Here is a 14,765-nt window from a genome sequence, read left to right as displayed (position 1 = left end):
CTACATGCAAAAGACTTTACTTCACTGTAGCAGAATTGCCTTCTAGTTGTATATTAAGGTTATAGACACAGAAATGATCAGTATAACCTCTGTTACAGGATAACAAGCATGAAATTCTACTCAGTATTGATCCAGAGCAGAACTACAATGTATAGTAAGCAGAGTAAAAAACTATCCCAAAAGATAGACCAGAGGCAATTGTATTTCATTCAGCAGAGCTTCACTGCTACTGAAGGCAAATGAGCATAATGGTCACAAATCCATTACATTCAGGGTTGTCAATGACCATAAGCAATTCAGCAGACTTAATTTAAACTTACAATAACTTACAATAAGACTAAACCTTAACACTATGAATACTATGTACAGAACACCACACCAGAAGGAAAAGAGATAGAAAGTGAAACCCAGGTTCCTTATGGCCTTAATTTTATAGTCAGCATGTCCTTGACAGAAGAGATAACAAAAACCAGTTTAAGTCAGCTGTACTCGGCTTCTCTGAAGTTATAACCCAAATATGAAGCTTCTGCTTGTTTCTTTCACGCAGAGAATCTTCCAGAACCCTCTTGAATTAAGTGGTATAGAAAAGATCTCTACACATCAGATCAATACTTTCTGCACTAAGAAATGCAAACTGACAAATCTGAGGCATGATTGTGAATAACCGGCTGGCTTAACAAGAGTGACAGAGCTGGACTGCACTGGTCAGGAAAAGCACTTTTGCTGCACTGCCAGCAGGGCTGCCACAGCCAACCATCATCATTTGGGGCCCTAATATAACTTGTGGCTTGCTAGACAGGCTTAGTTTCAGTGGTTCCTTGACTGCCCCGATGTTAACCCATCCTTACCTCGCAAATGTCCTATGCTGAGGCTTCATGCTGCCTATGGGAAACTTGTTTGGTTTTATTATGTATATTAGAAAGAGAAAATAATCAACCATGATCCCTGAAATCTCTGCACTAGTGCAGCCTAATCAGCAGGTCTAGGATTTTTGCTTCTTGCCTAGTCCCTCATATCATCTTTCCATTATTTGGGACAATCTCAAGGAAATGGTGAGCTGCAAGGAAGAGGAAGAGGAACAGTAAGAGCGTCTCCACCCCCATCGTTCTACCCAGACACAGGTCCAGCACCAGGGGCCTTCTGGCAGTTCCCTCACTGCGAGAAGCCAAGTTACAGGGAACCAGGCAGAGGGCCTTCTCGGTAGTGGCGCCTTCCCTGTGGAACACCCTCCCACCAGATGTCAAAGAGAACAACAACTACCAGGCTTTTAGAAGACATCTGAAGGCAGCCCTGTTTCGGGAAGCTTTTAATGTTTGATGTATTATAGTATTTTAATATTCTTTTGGAAGCCGCCCAGAGTGGCTGGGGAAGCCCAGCCAGATGGGCGGGGTATAAATAATAAATTATTATTATTATTATTATTATTATTATTATTATTATTATTATTATTATTATCTTGAGACGCTTGCTGCTACTTCTATTTTGTTTTCTCAGAATTATTTCTGTTTTGAAGTTTGCCTACCCTTCCTTTATCTCCCTACACAAACTCACGTCTGGAGATGAAAACTCAGACTGTGCTTTGGATACATCTTGTTTTTAATCCAGACACCAATAATTTAAATTGATTGAGGTACAAATAAAAGCAAGCCCTCTAATCTATGCCATTGCTTACTGCGAGCCCAAACAAATGATTGCATGAACATATTTCAGTTCCTTGAAATCACTGAATTATTCAAAATATAGGTTGACTTCCAAGAGTTCAGAACTTTTATTTCTTCTTTTTCTGGCACAAATATATTTTTTATGATAGATATTTGTTGTGGCTGCTTTGTAAGCTCAGTTGCAGTTTTGTATTTTTCTTTCCCTCTCAGTATACTTAGCTGTAATGGTTATTTCTACAGCAATATGGCACCTGTTATGTCTTTATGTTCTGTGTTTCATTCAAAAATCAATGCAAATCTAAAATTAAAATAGCAAACACAATTGGAAAGATATAAGAAGCATACTTGCATATATGCACAACTGTGGCCCATTGATGAAGACTCAAGCAGTAGTACCCGGTGGAATTAATCAGCCACAGAAAATACAAGAGGAATGGGTCTGAATAATTCACTGCTGTCTCTGAGGCCATTTCTTCATTGAATTTATATTTCTATAGAGCAGTTTGAGCTTTTATTTATCTCCTGGCATTCCTATAATGTGAGAATAGGTTGGGAAATAATGGCAAAAGAAGCGAGCGAGCTGCAGCAATAAACAAAATGTTTTTCAGTAGCACAGGTCTTTAAAGGATCAGTTTACAGGGGAGGGTGAAACACAGTCATACTTCTTATAGTTCTAACTTCACAGTGAGTGGAAAAATGACTTTTAAAAAATCTGTATATACCACTTTCCCAGGGAAAGCCTACTCAAAGTGACTTGCAGCAACAAAGACTTCAAGCATATGCACTATAGACACAAATGAAAGTATTATTGAGCTATTTAAATAGCAGATCATTTTCTCCAGAGCTTTATTATTATTTGAGTACTTACCATTATATTTATTTTTAATCATATGGTATGTATATACCCCACTTTTCTTCCACCGTGAAACTGAAGGAACCTCAGGACAGATGAAATAAAGTTCTTATTAATGCAGTGCATAAGAGGCAGTGATGACCAGCAACTTGGATGGGTTTAAAAGAAGATTGTATAAATTCAAGGGGAGTAAGGCTATCAATGGTGACTAGCCATTATAATTGGACTCTGCCTTCATGGTTGGAGGCAGTAAAGCTTCTGAATTCCAGTTGCTGGAAGCCACAGAAAGTGAGACTGTTCTTGTGCTTGGGTTCTGCATGTGGGTTTTCCATGGGCATCTGGCTGGCCACTGTGAGAACAGGAACCTGAACTTGATAGGTCATTGGCTTAATCCAGCAGGAGTTTAGCGGCAGTCTTCTGCCTGGGCACTGATTAACCACGAACCTCTTAGTTTCAGCAAGGGAGCTATTTCAAGGGCCCTCCGGCCATGTTAAGGGCGAACAGCTCTGCCCTCTGCAATACAGTGGTACCTTGGGTTACATACACTTCAGGTTACATACACTTCAGGTTACAGACTACGCTAACCCAGAAATAATGCTTCAGGTTAAGAACTTTGCTTCAGGATAAGAACAGAAATCGGGCTCTGGCGGCACGGCGGCAGCAGGAGGAGGCCCCATTAGCTAAAGTGGTGCTTCAGGTTAAGAACAGTTTCAGGTTAAGAACAGACCTCCGGAACGAATTAAGTACTTAACCCAAGGTACCACTGTATGTGCCTCTTTGTTTGTATGCACATATAACATTTATTATATAAAATTTTCTCCATTTATTATTAACTTCATAATAAATGTTCACAAATGTGTGTCTCCTAACCATTAAAATACCAAATTACTCTGTTCCTTTAATATATTCCTTGAGATAGGATTTTACAGTGCAGTTTTTCTTAAAAAAAATGTTTAAGGTTACTCTCATTTTCCTACTCAGATTGAAATACTGCCCCTCAATGACGCTAAACTTGGATTCACAAAATGTTTAGGGGTGTGTGTACCCCTGAGTCCCCCCAGAAAAAAAGCACTGGGGTTTTAAAATAAACCCTCATGAAATTTTGGAGCAAAATGTCCAAACATGTATGGCAACTTTTTTAAAAAAACAAGTGAAATAAGTTGGTAATTCTGAGTGTGAAATTGTTTAGTCTCTGATTCAAACACATGCCCTATTCACCATATAGTTGAACTATTCATTTACAGATACCCAGATTTGGAAAGATAAGTATGGAGCCTTGATTCAGTATTGTACACTTGTAACTGAAGCTAAAAATATATAGGAAAATACTCACTTTAAAAAGTTCCATTGTCAACAAGAATACTCCAAAGTATGTCAATTTAGCATTGTCACTCACAAAAGCAATATTATTCAAACTAGACGTTATCTATTTGCGGTGATTCCCTTGTCATTTGTACTGCAGTTAAAAAGTCTCAGTACTATACAGATGTCAATCAAGTGGAGGAAAAAACACCCGAATAGGAAATGACAACTAGAGAAAAAACAGAATAAATTTTACTTAACTTTCTTGGATGGTTAATGAACCGGGACTCTTTCAAAATGCCTACCTGGGAATCCTTTTGATTAAACAAGCAACCTAGACAGGATGGCTCATGTATTTACATGATTCGCCAACTAAAGGTAAAGCAATCTGATTTATCTCTCAGCCCCCTGCTAGAGTGTAGGCCTTGCCAAATGCACAACAATACAGTGGTACCTCGGGTTACAGACGCTTCAGGTTACAGACTCCGCTAACACAGAAATAGTACCTCGGGTTAAGAACTTTGCTTCAGGATGAGAACAGAAATCGTGCTCCGGTGGCGCAGTGGCAGCAGGAGACCCCATTAGCTAAAGTGGTGCTTCAGGTTAAGAACAGTTTCAGGTTAAGAATGGACTTCTAGAACGAATTAAGTCCTTAACCTGAGGTACCACTGTACTGAGCTCTGATTCTGTCTGGTCCTACCACAACAATTGTTTGGCTGAACTCTTAGGCAGCATCCCAGCCAGATCTCTGGAAAATCTACATATGCTTTGAGAGCCATCACCCCAATGAACTGGCTACTCCTTCTTGCTTCTGCTATCTGTTTGCCTTTCCTCTCCAGTGATTTGACCAAATATATGAGAAATTGAGAATAAAGTGTTTGCTGAAATGCTGCCACATAATTATTTTGCCGATCATTCAACACATTTCCGTGGGAAAGAAACCCATTGAACTTTGTGGCAGTTGTGTCATAAGATTGCATTATTGAACTCTGTGTGTCTTTGTGATAGGGAACGCCTTTAAAAACTTTTTCTTTGGGGGGGAAATAAAGCATCGGAGGGTTTCCCCCAAGATCTTTCAGTGTTTTTCAAGACATTCTTATGAAAAAAGAAATAAACTGAAACATAAAAGTATTTCAGGTTCATTTTTCCTTGTTTAATAATAATAATAATGGTTGAATGCAATGGCATTGCACACCGTGACTTTACAAATATATTTTAAGAGGCCCACTTCAATCCCTGCCATTACTTTTCCGGAAATTGCTTTTTGCTGTTGTTGAGAATATGTAACAAAATAGCAATTAACTGGTTTAGTGTTGGAGGGTTCCCATGAAGGACGATAGAGGAGGAGGCACTGAGGCATGGCTGTGCAGTAAATTTCAGCTTCTAAGGAATGGGAGGAAGGTTTGCAGTAAAAGTGAGAAAAAGGGAATACGGGTGGAATAATCTGAAAATCATGATGGTGGGCTCAACTGCGTGGATCCCCCCCCCCCAATTCAAATCTTGCTCCTTGATCTCATTAAGAAATGAGCACTAGTCCAGAGAGGCAAGGATGAGCAGCCAGGAGCTTGTATTTTGCTATTCACCCCTCTACCCCAAATTAAAATAAATTGAAGCTATCCATTTCAAGGTGATTGAAACATCTTGCAAACGATCATTGCCATTTTGAGCCAACATCACCAATGGAAAGCCACTTCTCTTGCTACTTTTAAATACATAGGAATATTATCATGAATCACCCTTTGTCTAAAGATATCCTCCCTAAATATGAAATGTACACAGATTGACTTTTATGGTAAACAAGAGAACAAACACTTCTGACACAGATCTAGAGATAACTGAGTTTCTTTAGGAGTGTAATATGTTACATTCAATGAGAGTACAGTCTATATACCTTTGTACATGGCTGAGCAGTATATATCAAAATAGTACACACTTTCACACAACCACCTGTACCTATGCAGAGCCCATTTGTTCCTGGGTTTACTGCAATGTGTGAACAAGTCTCTTATACAGATAGAGATAAAAACAGTTGTGATTTGCTGCTGCTTTGAAAAAGCCAAATTAATAAAGCACACATTACACAAGATTTTCATAAGTCCCAAGTTATCCCATGCAAAGCAGCAAATGCTACCTTTCTGGTGCTGAGCATTTTCCTAACACTATTTAAATGCATTCTAAAAGTACATAAATGTTTTGGATGACTTAATGAAGTTTACGGCATTTATTAGCAGTTGCCATGTAACGAATCTGAAAAGTTATATCTAGAGAACACTTAAAAAGTCAGCCAAATGGTGAGGATTGCAGCCAACATTTTAGCAAATCATTATGAAGGAGGGGCGAGCGAATGGGCCATTCTTTGAGCCTATAAATTGTAGTTATCACTTGGTTCTCTCCCATTTCTGGTGTTTGTAATTTTACAATTAGGAAGAAACTTGTCAGAGGCACAATGAATGACACAGGGGGAAATTCTTGCAGAATGCAACTGCCATCAATAGCGGGAGAAACAAAGCAATTGTTGTGTTGCTTAAATTTTTTAAACCATTTGGCAGCTTAATCTGTCTGAACAGTCGGGCATAAAATCTGTTATGTTAGCTTTGATTTACACTCAAGTGGTTATTTTGCTTTTGTGGCGGTACAAACAAAAGATGGGCTTCAATAAAATGAAGTGCTAATGAGGATTTGTTTGAATTATTTTAATAGATTGTGATGGCCTGCAAGGTGTGTGTATACAAGCAGCATGAAAACACACACACACAAAAGTGGCCTTTTAGAACAAGGTTGGCAAAACATCATTTAGGAATTCTCATTGCCTGCCAGACAGATTGCACATTGAGCTATAAGCATGGTTGACCCATCCCACAAACTGATAGAGAAGCTTTGGGTTGCTAATTGCCACCCTGGAACTAGGCTTAGTTGCATCTGTATAAGAAAGCAGCTACAGTGGTACCTCGGGTTACATACGCTTCAGGTTACAGATGCTTCAGGTTACAGACTCTGCTAACCCAGAAATATTACCTTGGGTTAAGAACTTTGCTTCAGGATGAGAACAGAAATCGTGCTCCGGTGGCGCAGCGGCAGCAGGAGACCCCATTAGCTAAAGTGGTACCTCAGGTTAAGAACAGTTTCAGGTTAGGAACGGACCTCCGGAACGAATTAAGTGCTTAACCCGAGGTACCACTGTACTACCTTTTGCCCAAAAAGGGGGGCAGAGACATGCAGCTCTGATCTGCTTGCTTTTAGAAACGTCTTAGTCTGGTTTTTCAGGCACCTAAAACCACCAGGATTGGATCCAGTCAATGCCTGGATGGAAGCCACATATAGGATATAAGAGAAAGATACAAGAGATAGAAAAATGCTGCAGAAAACAAATCTAGGGTGCATGTCTTTGTTACAGCATATGAAAGAGGCAAGTTGTCTGAGGAACCTTTGTGAAAGGTTCTTTTGGATATACTAAAAAAGAAAAAAGGAGGGGAATGCACACATAAAAACTCCATTAAACTAGGGACCTCCCCCTATCAAACTTTAGGGTGAATGTTTGTGGTGAATGTTCCTCAGTTTTGATGGGCTCAAGTATGTGCTGTGGCCTATATCATTTTGTTCATTAGAGAGAAGACAAAAGGAAGAAGAGACAGCTGCAGAATAAGACCATTGGTCCATCTAGCTCTCCTAGCCCTACATGGAGAGGTTGAGAATTGAACCATTGGACATTCTGCATTAAAAGCAGATGCCCCCACCACTGTGCTCTGTTCCTTCACCAAATCTTTTTCTGTGATGCATATTATCTCTCTTTTCCTTCTCCTTTCTTGTGGCTTCTCCTCTCTCCTAATTAGTGGGCTTTAATTCATGCACACTGTATATTTTTTAATAGTCTCAATAAACATGTTTTTAAAACAGGGAGCGAGAAAGGGAATATATGTTAGAACATATGAAATCAGAATTATTGGGATGCAAAACAGACTAATGGCAGAAAGTAAACCATGAATTCAGAACATGACTAAAGAGCACATTTGAGGTGAACAGGTTCTCCTGTATTAGCATGATAATTTCGGGTGAAGTGTGCTCTGAATAACTTGCTTGTAGCAAACTATGCTTCAGAAGCAGGGATGGTGCTCAAATTTACCCAAATTGCAACCTGACTGCCACTAACCAGCTTACCTTAGCTGGAAATATCTAGAATGCTGTTGCATCTCACGCAGGGCATGAGGCCCATCAGGCCAGTGTGAATTACGCTGTCAGGACTGAGCTGCCACAAGAGATCTGGTATAGCTGGGTGCAAACATGGACTGGAATGGATGGGATATGGCTGTGAAAACGGCCTGCAGATGCCCACCAATTTCCTGCCTGCCTCTAAAACGAGGGTGGGATTGGGGGAGAGAAGCATGCAGCAGTAGTAGCAAATGGTGGGAGTTTAGAGGGAGACTTACCACAACATCAGAGGCATCAAAGAAAACAGAAAACAGGTAGCCTTAAAGTGGAGATGGCTAACAGAGAGGACTTCAATTGGAGCAACAGTCCTGGCCACTGGAGATACCCTGGGGGTGGGGGTGGGAGGAAATATGGCTACAGCGCTTTGGAGAGTGACTAAGGCACCTGTTAAATGGCTACATATTTCTGGGCTAACGCTCAAGATGATGTTCACCAACCCGGTACCTGAGGACTCCACGAGGCCTGCAAAGGTGGGGGGCCTGAGCGTCACTTCTTAAAAACTGTACAGTAAGTCTCTAGCCCTCCTAGAAAGAAAGTTATGAAGCAAAATGTTCAGGCACCCTTCTATACATTAAGTATGCCTTTTATTTGTGATTTTGCATCTGTATGGTGGGCTGTGGTACTTCAGTATTATTCCCAGAGTTAATTATCTTTTATTATCTAGCTCTAATTTAGAGCTGTACACCAGCAATAGCCCACCAGTTTGAAAGCGAGTGTCTGGACTTGCTTGACAGTTTGCCTAGATCCTCTTAGGTTGGAGACTTGTGGGGTTTTTGAATAGTTGGATGATAGAGGCATCATTGCTATTGGTGTACCTGTTGCCTCTGGACATCATTTAAAAAACAAAGAAACAAAAACACTGCAGATACCTGTAAAGCTTGTTGTCACACGACAGGCAGTTATACGTCTGTTTCACAATTCTCCACTCTCTGAAAAAAGCATCGTTTGTTTCTAACACACAAGTTCTCCACTACCCTCCAGAATTCAGCAATAATTTAAACCAGGAGAACCCAATATAGCGCCCTCTAGATATTGTGGAATACAGCTTACATAACTGGCCATGCTGATGGGGACCAGTGGGGATTGGAGTCCAGAACATCTGGTTGGCATCACTTTGGGCATCTAGATAACATCTCAGTAGGTCTCCAGAAGCTGTTTTAAACTTAATATAACTCAGATAATTTGTTTGATTAACAAGTCAAACATTATACATTTGGGAACCAATCTCATGAATTTGTGCACTTGAGTTAATAAAAGTTCTAAGTCATATCCTCTGAAGATTAAAAATTAGTTTCCTGTTGTCACTTTGCTTTACTTCAGCAATTTCCTCTCTTGGATGTTCAACCATTTGAAATTTCTGTACTTCATTTAAACTATCTGCCTCTGCAATACCATAAACCTGCTAAAATAATAACAAACAATGAAATGGATGAATGCTCCACAATGGGAAAACACACCCTTGAACATCCATATTGCACATTCTGGAATATGAACTCATTCAAATACAAATTGCTTTCAAAGAAAAAATCACCAGGTGCAAACAATGCTATGTGAATAATTTACTTTAGGACCAAATGAAACTACGAGGCTGGCATTGAATTGATGCTTGGGCAGCGTGGTAAAGGCTGAGGAGAGGTGGCTTTACATTGCTGTGTGAAATGAGGCATAGGAAGAGATGGTTTTAAGGGAATGGCCTGGTCAACTAAAAGAGAACTGAGGACAGATTCTCATTAAACCTCCTAGCACTGTTGCTCCTGTGGAAGATGACCGCTGACAGAGGAGAAGGGAGGTGAGCTTTTTGCCTATTCCCTTCTGCATCACCTAACAACTGCATGTTCTGGTGGGTTGAGAGAAACAGGATGTAGTGACAGACCCCAAGCTGGATGGCTACTAGCCATGATGACTATGTACCACATCCAGCATTGCAGGCCATACGCTGCTGTGTGTCAGTTGCTGGGAATTGTTTTCTGTAGGGGTGTTCATACATTTCATTCAACACGTATATAATTTGTGTACAGAAATAGTTGAGCTCCACACTCATATAACAAGTGTACAGTTTGAGGTATTTAAAAAGGAGATAGATGATAGATAGATAGATAGATAGATGATAGATAGATAGATAGATAGATAGATAGATAGATAGATGATAGATAGATAGATGATAGATGAGAGATAGATGAGAGATAGATGAGAGATAGATGAGAGAGAGAGAGAGAGAGAGAGAGAGAGAGAGAGAGAGAGAGAGAGATGACAGATAGATATAGATAGATGATAGACAGAATCAATATCAGTCTTTGTACCTGTGTACAGCACAGCTAAGCTGCACAAACCAACAAGTGTTATTTTAGGTGTAGTGGTAGCTTGTAGTTGTGTTCAGTGTAACATAAGAGTACACCTAGATTCACGTGCTATTAAAGTTTAAAACAAATTATAAGAGACAAAAAGTCCAAATTATACAATTAAAAAATGTATATAAAATCCAAGACAGCTTTAAATCCTTTGTTACACATTTTCAGTTTGAGCTGAAGCCTCCAGCTTCGAATGATTACATTTCTTGCTTCAAGTCGCTCAGGAGGTAAGCTCTGGCTTAAAGACATTTCCTGTTTCTTGTCTCTAAAGGTTCCTCAGCTTCACGGTTATCAATTAAACAGTCTTATTAGCTATGACTCAATCTGCCAGCTGTATTTGCAACCACTGGGCAGACATTGAAGGAAGGGGGAGACTCATAAAACATCTTCCCTGTTCATCTGGAAAAACGATCACTTCACCACTCACCAGCTACTTAGACTTTGGTTGCCTTCTTTAAGCTCCAGAGAATAACCATCTCCCATGACAATCTGAAATCTCAAGTTCATAATAATTATTTCATTGACCTAAAATAGTTTGAAGCAGAGCATCACAATTTCCCAGCAAAATAAGAGAGATTCACCACATATATTGCCTTTTAACTACTACTAAATAGTCCCAAGTACACCAGGAAGGATGAAGAGCAAGTGTTCCTTTCTAAGAAAAATCCCTTCTCACTCCCCCAAAATATCCCCTCCTACCCCCACTGCAAAAACGAGTGTGTGTGTGTGGTGATTTTCTGGAGATGAATTATTTTGAGACGTTCAAAAGGGCTGTTCTGTACAGGGAGGTTTTAATATTTTATTGGAAGCTGCCCAGAATGACTGGGCCAATCCAGTCAGATGGGTGGGTGATGATGATGATCACCATCGTCATCATCTTACTGTGTCTCACCAGGCAGTGTTACTAGTGAAAAGCACTGCTCTCTTCCATCTACACATCCCAGAATGCCTTGGGAGCAACATGATGTGAATGTTGCCTCATTCCCAAGGTGTTCCAGCCTGTGAACAGATGCAGAAAGAGGCTTATTTTTGCTGCAAGCTGCTTACTAAAATAGTTTTAAAAGCAAGAAACATGGAAAATCACTCACCACCTCATAAAGGTTAAGTATGATAAGTGACAACTCTTTCCTGAAATTTTCAAAGAGATCTCTCTTCTCTCCCTAGTCCTATGACTTTTCAGGAGTTGTGTTTTGTCCCAACCCAGCCAATGAATGGTCAAAAATTATTAATTGTATTTTTTTTGGGGGGGGGTGAAGGGTGCACAACTCGATACTAGAACAGATGAGTTATCTCTTATTGCTACACCAGTTCAACAGAACATCGTGGGACACAAAACCAGAGCAAAGAAATGAATTGTGCCCTCATAATGCAAGGATAGGGGGGGGGGAGTCTGTGACCTTCCAATTATCACTGGACTCCAATTTCCATCATCACCAGCCATCATAGACAAGTGTCATGGATGATGGGAGTTGTAGTCCAGCAACATTTAGAAGGCTATAAATTCCTCACCCCTTTCATACCCTCCAACACTTTGTGAGAAAAATTCAGGACACCCCCCCCATCTCCATCACTTACCCCCTCCTGGCTGCTGACCCCTTCCTTGCCTGCCTGCTCACCCCCTCCACCCCTCCCCTCTCTTACCTTTGCTGTCTTCAGCCTTCTCACAAAATGAGATGATGCCAGGCCTAGAGTGGCCCTGGGAAGGCTGTGCCAGGCCTGGCAGCCACCACAAATGGCATGAGGCCTAGAGCGGCCCCCACAAGACCACGCCATGCCTGGCGGCTGCTAGAGACAGTACAAAGCCTAATGTGGTCCCGTGAAGGTCACTCCAGTCTATACCACATCAGTAGATGGGGCATGGCCTGGAGCAGCTTCTGGGGAAATTGGGGGATCCTGGATTAAGTTCAGAAGCCGGGGCAGCTTCTGTAAATTTGGGATGTCCCTATTAAATTGGGGCACTTGAGGGGTCTGCTGTTTTAGTGATCTCCCTTGTATGTTCCGATATATCAGAACATTGTAATCCACTTCTTTAGTCTGATGAACAATGAAGATGACTGTCTGGAGCTCAGTGCAGTCGTTGTTTACAGATAAGATAGAAAACTCTTTGTTTCCTCAATCTGTTTCAATTGCTAAATGAAAATTACATGCTTCCATACTGTTGCAACACGAGAGACTGAAAAAGCTATGAACGGTTAAACAAGTCTTTTGTTTCCAGACACAATCCTCTTTAAAAAAACAAAAAAAAATCCAAACAATTTTCCAGAACTAAAATCTGGACAAAATTGTGGCTTTTAGATTAAATCAAGCTTCAGCATTCGGTGTCATAATTCAAAATGCCATTGTGATGTCTGTAAGTTAGCACATAACTTATAAATGCGATTTTTCATGGCAACGCTTTAGCTTCGAGTTGTGCAATGGACATTTTTGAGGTCAGCTCATAATCTCATCCAAAATTCATTTCCCCCTTTTCTCCTTAATTCTCCCTCACATAAAGCTGCCTTTTAAAGTGTGAAGAGTGAGAGCAGGAAGATGGGCAATGCAAACAAGCCCAATATAGCATATTGTTATGGAAATCTGCATGCGTCATTTATGCAACTGAATGCAAGCTGTAACATTTCGTTACACCTCATATCGAAGCGAGCATGCAGGGGACAAAACTGAAACCAATCGCTGAAAATAACTGTTCTCTTCCTACTTACAGAATGCTAGGAGCATTTCAAAGTAACAATATTAACTCTAGAAAGCAAAGAGAGAGAAACAAATTGAATGTATCGCTACAAAAAAGCCCAATTTGAAAACCTTCCACTGATACACGAGCCTTCTGCATCCTTGGAAATATATCATTTTGTTTGTTGCTTTTAACTCAGAAAGTTGTAAGGATACATATTATACCACAACTTTTGTATAGTGTTGGTCAGACTGTTCTGTTGCTTCATTTTTAAATGACCACCAGTTTAGTCAAATCCCTGCTCAATCATAGGTGAACTGGAGCCCACATAGCTAATCTACCTCACAGGGTGGAGTAGGAGGAAATGAAGTGAGCGAATCACATATGTCATCTTGAATTCCTTGGAGTTAAGGTGAGATATGAAAATCACTGGTTATTTTTGCATAAGGTTCTGGGGACATAGAAGCACTCTACTATTTGGTAGACTTCTGTCAAATAAAATCCCCGAGAAGCTATTATTATTATTTATTCAGTTTGTATACCACCCTTCAGCCAAAGAGGATGTTGTCATGGGTAGAGTAAGGCTGCATGCACATCATACAATTAAAACTCATTTCAAGTACACACCCCTCCAGAAGAATCCTGGAAACTAGTTGTCAGGGGTGCCAACTTGAATAAAATATGGAGGGGCAGGTAAGCCCCGCCCCTGCATAATCGATCACATGACACAGCAGATGCACACCATTTGAATGGCAATGTCCATCCACGTACAGCGCCCTGGGACTTCAGTTCTCATGGGTCTTGGGACCCATCTATACTCATAGTTTCTATGGATAAATGTTTCAGCCCAAGTAACATATTACCTTCTGTGCAATCTTTCAATGACCACATGGCAGGTGGGACCAGAGGCAATAAGCAGGTGGAGCAACAAATGTAAATTACCTTTGTACAGTAGGTTTGTTGTTGTTGTTGTTTAGTTGTTTAGTCGTGTCCGACTCTTCGTGACCCCATGGACCAGAGCCTGCCAGGCACTCCTGTCTTCCACTGCTTCCTGCAGTTTGGTCAAACTCATGTTCGTAGCTTCGAGAACACTGTCCAACCATCTCGTCCTCTGTCGTCCCCTTCTCCTTGTGCCCTCCATCTTTCCCAACATCAGGGTCTTTTCCAGGGAGTATTCTCTTCTCATGAGGTAGCCAAAGTATTGGAGTCTCAGCTTCAGGATCTGTCCTTCCAGTGAGCACTCAGGGCTGATTTCCTACAGAATGGATAGGTTTGATCTTCTTGCAGTCCATGGGACTCTCAAGAGTCTCCTCCAGCACCATAATTCAAAAGCATTGATTCTTCGGCGGTACAGTAGGTTAGTTTCTACTAACCCATCCATCCCATTTTGTCCTCCTTCCAAACTTGAGGCATTATCAGAATTGAAGGTCACATCCCAGAAAGGCAAAAATATTGAAGAAGGGTGCAAAGGAGGATTAGTAAGGGGGAATGGCCTTGTGAGAAGAGGTCCAGGTGAGGATGGGTATGGTGTGAGTCCTGAGGGCCACATAGAGAGGCTTGGAGTTCCTAACTCACCATCTTGGTTCTGTGTTTGTTGGCCATCAAGCTTTCTGGTTTTGAACTATGCAGGGTTTGGGGTTTATTAATTTTATTTTCTGAGGCTTCTGTCCTTCACCTGCCATTGTTCACGTGAGGTGTTCTGCTTCCTTCCTCAACAGAAGGATGCA

This window comes from Podarcis liolepis, assembly GCF_965112155.1.
Source record: "Podarcis liolepis genome assembly, chromosome: 9".
NCBI lineage: Eukaryota > Metazoa > Chordata > Lepidosauria > Squamata > Lacertidae > Podarcis > Podarcis liolepis.
This window is presented reverse-complemented; position numbering follows the sequence as displayed.